Below are 5,670 nucleotides of genomic sequence, written 5' to 3' on the forward strand. Positions count from 1 at the left end.
TATCAGAAATCTTCTACGGTCCCCATAACTTACTAGATAAAATCGCAACTTGTTAGCAAAGTTAAAAAGTTCCTGTCTCTCCACTTTAATTTCATTTTTACCCTTCTCGCTCATTCTCCTTTGCAGGCTGGCCTCCAGAAGCACATAAATGTGTGGTTTCTAGACCACAACATAACCTTCCATGGCTTTGTAACCCTCCATCGGTTATTCTCATAGCCCCTGCTGCTTTACCCCATACAAATGAAAGTTCCTGGTCGTTTTTAAAGACTGTTCAAATGTTAGCTCCACTGTGAAGCCTCTCCCCTTTCTTCGAAGCAGTCCTTTGATGACCCCTCGGCTTTCCCGATACTGTACACCTCTCTATTTTGTATTTGTATTTGTTTGGAAGAATAGTGTTGCTATCACTATTGGGGGGAAGACTGTGGATTTTTCCATACCCACATCTCCTATAGGACCTAGTACATAGTTTCCAGTTATCTTAATGGGCTTGTATTTAATCTACCATGCTGTCATATAGCTTCTTTTTTTTTTTTTTGCCTAAATATCAATTCCTCAAAATATATTATTAATCCAAATAGCGAATAAATCGAGAATGGTTTTTGGAACTCTAGGAATCCTAATAAAGAATTGTGCATTACAAAAGAGAGTTAAGCTTTAGCCAACTATGGGAACTGTACTGGGAAAAGAAAGAAATGCTCAAATTGCATTGCAAATTTGGGAGAAAAGTCCAATTCTTCTTTTCTCAAATGCTCACTTTCTCAAGGGCACTGAGTTAAACTCATTGGGACCCTGGAGAACAGGAGCGGACTGTCCCTGTTGGTTTCCTAGGTTGCAGCTATTTACGGGAGCAGAAAGCTTCATTTTTCTCCTGCAGGGCAGCTGGTGGTTTTGAACTGCTGACCTTAAAGTAATAACCCACCATGTCACCAGGGTTTCTTCTTTCCCCAAATATTCTTAATCTACCCAGTAGTTCCATAGTGATTTTCAATGGCAATCAAAGTCTCCAAATGAAATAAATCACCTAAAATGAGAAAATGCATTTTCATGATCTGAATGAGAAACATTAGCCACTAAAAAAATATATATATCTATAAATAAAATATCAGCATTACACTGCCAAATTTACTTGTTTCATACCAATGTCTGCTTAAATTTAACCTAGGGTTATTTCAACAAAGTAGAACCAATTTAGCTTTTTCTGCCTTGCCTTTATTGACATTAATTGATGAACTGATGTTGCCTCTGCGATTAGAAGCATTTGAGAAAAATTAAAATGTTACAAGGAAAAATTTGGGGAAATGATTCCTAAAACAGAGAGCATTAGTCAATGTCCGAACAGGGAAAAAGAAGCCATACTAACTGTGCAACCATGGGAATTTTCACACAGGTGTTGGAAGGGGCTTCCAGAACAAAAAGAAGGACCAGAGATATTAATTACAGAGAGTTCTTACCACTTAGAAAACTTGAGGATAAAGGAAAGAGGCCGGGCTTAGGAGCACTCAGATCAAAGGACGGGTTCTGCTGGGCTGGAGCTTGGACTTTTGAGAAGGGACAGCCTGGCTGGTGCTGGTGGTACCTCTGAAATCCTGGTAAATCTAGTTCTCAGACGGTTAAAAGAATCAAGAGACAGGAACCACTTGCCAATGGTAGGGGGTGCAGAGCTATGACCGAGGTAGCAGATGGGAAGGAACAAGTCTCTTCTCACTTCCAACCTCTCCCTAGTGACTCCCTATCAATAGAACCTACCAGAAAAACAACAAGCAAAGGAGACATGTCGCTTGCAGATTTCCAGCATTGTGAACTCAAGTTCAGAAATTTGACCTAAATGGCTCCCCTGGAGACTGTGAAGCCCTGTGCCGAAATCCCTCCTTAAGCCCCATCCTTTGCATATTTTCATTTCTTTATATCTTTGTCTGTTTCTAAAGTTGTTATTGCAGTTTGCTTTCTCAATGAGTTCTCTATGACCATTCCAATGAATTATTTAAATCAATAAAGAAAGACTTCTGGTAGGGGTGGGAATGGGAAAACGGCTGGTATAGGAAACAAATTAAGTTGGAAAATACAGTTATCATTGACCTCTGCTTCATTTTCACCCTCCAAGTTCTCTTTGTGGGCTAAGAGAAAATAGCCGAATAAACAGAACTAATAACAATTAAGTCTTAAGCAGCGATCATAGTTGAGGGCCCAGCTTTCAGCTTACAAAAATGCTAGACGATATATACTTAAAGTTTTAAAAATGAATATACTCTTATTGAGTTTGTTTGGCATTAGGCATATACTTAAGTATGTTGTGTCACTACTCAAGCCGAAAAACAAAGCCATTGCCATCAAGCCAATTTCTTCTCATTGTGAACCTATAGGACAGAGCAGAACTGCCCTGGCACGTTTCTGAGACTGTAAATCTTTATAGGGAGCAGAAAGCCTCGTCTTTCTCCAGAGGAGCAGTTGGTGGTTTGAACCGCTGACCTTGTGGTTAGCAGTCCATCATATACCCACCAGGGCTCTCTTTTGTCACTACAGATATCCATTATCCAATCTGGTAGACCTTACATTAGGTAGGAGAGTTGTGGCGGTGAAAAAAATAGACATGTCATTATCTATCCTCTTGGAATTTTTATTCTAGTAGGAGGAAGGCAGAAAATACACACGTCTGAGGATAAATGCAATGGCGTAAATAAAACAAGTTAAGGGGATCATGGTGAGCACAGTTCTTTTATATGGGGTTGTCACAGAAAGCCTCAATGACAAGGGAAATATGAAGACTCTAAGGGAACTGAGAGAGCGAGCCAGCAGTATGGCAGAGGAAAATGTCAGTAGGTAATAGCTGTATTTGGTAAGGCTGGTGAATATTGTGTGGACTTTTTGGTGGGTAACGTTTTATTAAGAACGCATTTGCATAGCTCATCTTTTAAAAGATTGATTCTAGCTGGGCAAACACCAACTCATTATCAAATACTGCACCGAGTTTATTCCACAAGCATTGCTCATCTGTTCCACATAGGGCACAGCTATACGCACTCACACAGCAGGTCATGGAGAGCTGCCGATGGGAAAGGAATTAGCTTAAGTCTATAATGTCCTACCACTCCTATAAAATACTTTTGTTTGTCAGCTATGAACTTCTAATAATAGTGTCAAACCTTTAATTTGGATTTGAGTAAATGTAAAATGCTCAGCACTGTACATAATTGCTTCTTTGTTAAGATGTCAATCTTTGTTTTTTAGTTAAGTTAATGAACCTTGATAATTGATAGCCTATGAGGCACAAAGTGGGATGGACACCATCAGTACACTTAACCCCAAACAATGAAACCACTGTTGGCATTAAGCTCGTGTTGCTTTTTGTTCCCATATATATGTTGTTTTCTTAAGGAAACATGTGCTCTTTGGTATTCAGTGGTGGCACAAATGTTAGTAAGTCAGCTATCGTCACGTTTCTTCACCCACTTTGTTGCCCAAAAGTAGGGTAAATTTACCTTTAAAATTTGAAAATGCAAATAAATGGTATAAACCCCCTAAACCTCTCATGTTAAAGATTAGTTTACAAAAACAAAAAATAAACCACATCCATAATTCTAGTCCTTGAAAAATCCAAGCACAAAACACAACACAATGAGCTGTAGGAGGTAAGGTAAAATCCTTTTCTGTAGCCAAGAATAATTTCGGACAAGAAAGACTTGCGGTGAGTGTATCTCAACTGCATGGGAGGAAATGTAATTTAAGACTGACCACTTAGAAATTTGAGTTGGCTTAGTGAATTTGCATTTTACTTAAAATGAAATATTGAGGGGTAAGTGGTGCTTGTTCGGCAGCAAAGCTTGGTTCTGGCAGCAAAGCCACCACCTATAGCTGGTAGTATATGCAGAGCACTTAACCTTTGTGCTTAGGATCCTCCGCTGTCAAGTAGGGATAATAGTAATTGCTATGTTCCATGGGAAGTGTGTGCTTTGACATCTGGCTGAAGATGCTCTAGCAACACAAATTATTATTATTAGAACATAATGCATGTATGCACATAAAATACCAGCATGGTACTCTTTAATGTTTATATAGCTTCTCTAAATACTGCTCTTCCGTGCTGTCTCCACTTTAGAAGAGTACATAATCATAGCATGCCACTAATCTAATTTTTCTAGATATGGAGGAAATCTGTATTTGAAAGCTCCGTATCATCCTTTTGAGAAGCACTAAATCAGCCTAATTCCTCATGGTCTTTGTTGCAAGTGCAGTACGGCCCCATATTAAGCTCTTTTTGGCACCTTTTCAGATGTTGGCTAAATCATTGTTTCTGGAGACGGGGGAACTATCAATGAAAGGCTGTGGGAATGAAATTGGCTAGCGATATTAAAATTTGGTTAACATTTAACTGAGTATCAACAATGTGTTAAAGTGCTATCTAAACAGATAATTAGCTGGGGCTGCGCAAAGAGCTAGGTCTAAATTTAGCAGTGAAATTAGGCTCAGCAAAGTGAAAATGGTTAAAGACATTTTCTCAAGGGAGACGGTGGTGTCAGCACAGCTGAGGAATGTCACAATAGCTACCTTTCACTAATTGTGATGACCGGGATCCCCAGCCATGTGGGACAAGGCTTAGGCGTACGTGCATCCTGAGGATAGGTGATGGAAAGGAGTGGCGGTAGGAAGCAGGTTTACAGAGAATGGCACAGGAAGGCTGGCACGGAGTGAGAAGAAAGGTGGAGGATGGAGGAAAAGAAGCGCTAGATCCAGCCTAGGGAGACAGATGGGGGGCGGAAGTTCTGAAAGGAGGGGTGGGACAGGGGTTCAGAATAGTGTGTAGCCTTGGAGGTGAGGCTAAGACTGGAAACCAAAGAGCAGCGGGTGGGCAGCCCCTAGTGATTGATTGAGACGGGGAGGAGCCGATCGTTTTTCAGCTTTCTTTTCATAGGGCCACGTTTGTGGCTCGGGTGGCGATGGCAGACCCTATATAAACTCACTGCTCCCCAACCTGAGGTCGGGTGTCCTCGGCCTCCAGTCTTCCCCCTGGACAATCCAAACTCGTCCTCTGCAAGCCCTCTCCCCGCAGGACAGCCAGCGGCTGTGACTCCGAGGCCGGGCCAAGTGGGCTGTGCGTGGCGGGCATGAATGGAGAGGGCAGGTCAGGCAGCCATCAGGGGCACGGCGAGGGGGTCTTAGTGGACTACAGACGTTCCTCGGAAACACTTTCCGCAATGGGCCCCGGGTTCAAAGGCAAGTGGGCAATAAAAATAAAACGACACGTGCGAACATGCAAACGAAAGCCAAAGCCAAACACCGCGGCCCGCGGAGAAGGGGGAATCCACGGCCTCCTGCTGCCGGCAAGGACAGAGAAGCAGAGAGAGCGGAAGCAAACCTTCCGGGGGGCTCTCTCCGGGGCCGCTCCGCGCTGACCCTGCCCCCAAGCAGCCCTCCCCCAAGACCAGAACGAGAAAAAGAGACCCCCGCCAACCTGCCTCCGCGGGCTGGGGGCAGCGGGGCTGGGGCAGGAGGGACTCGCAGAGCACAGCGTCCCAGGGAGGAGTCTTTCTTTCAGTTCCCCGCACCCCTAGCTAGGGAGGGGATGACTCGTCCGGCTCCCTAGACAAGAACCTTTAGCACGGGCGACGGAAGGGGCAGCCCCCATCACGTCGTCCCGTCCCCACGCCCTCGGGGTCCCGGGTCCCCGCCAGAAAG

The sequence above is a fragment of the Echinops telfairi genome, unplaced genomic scaffold (assembly GCF_000313985.2).
Source record: "Echinops telfairi isolate 266 unplaced genomic scaffold, ASM31398v2 ScPeMD7_6;HRSCAF=24_0, whole genome shotgun sequence".
Lineage (NCBI taxonomy): Eukaryota > Metazoa > Chordata > Mammalia > Afrosoricida > Tenrecidae > Echinops > Echinops telfairi.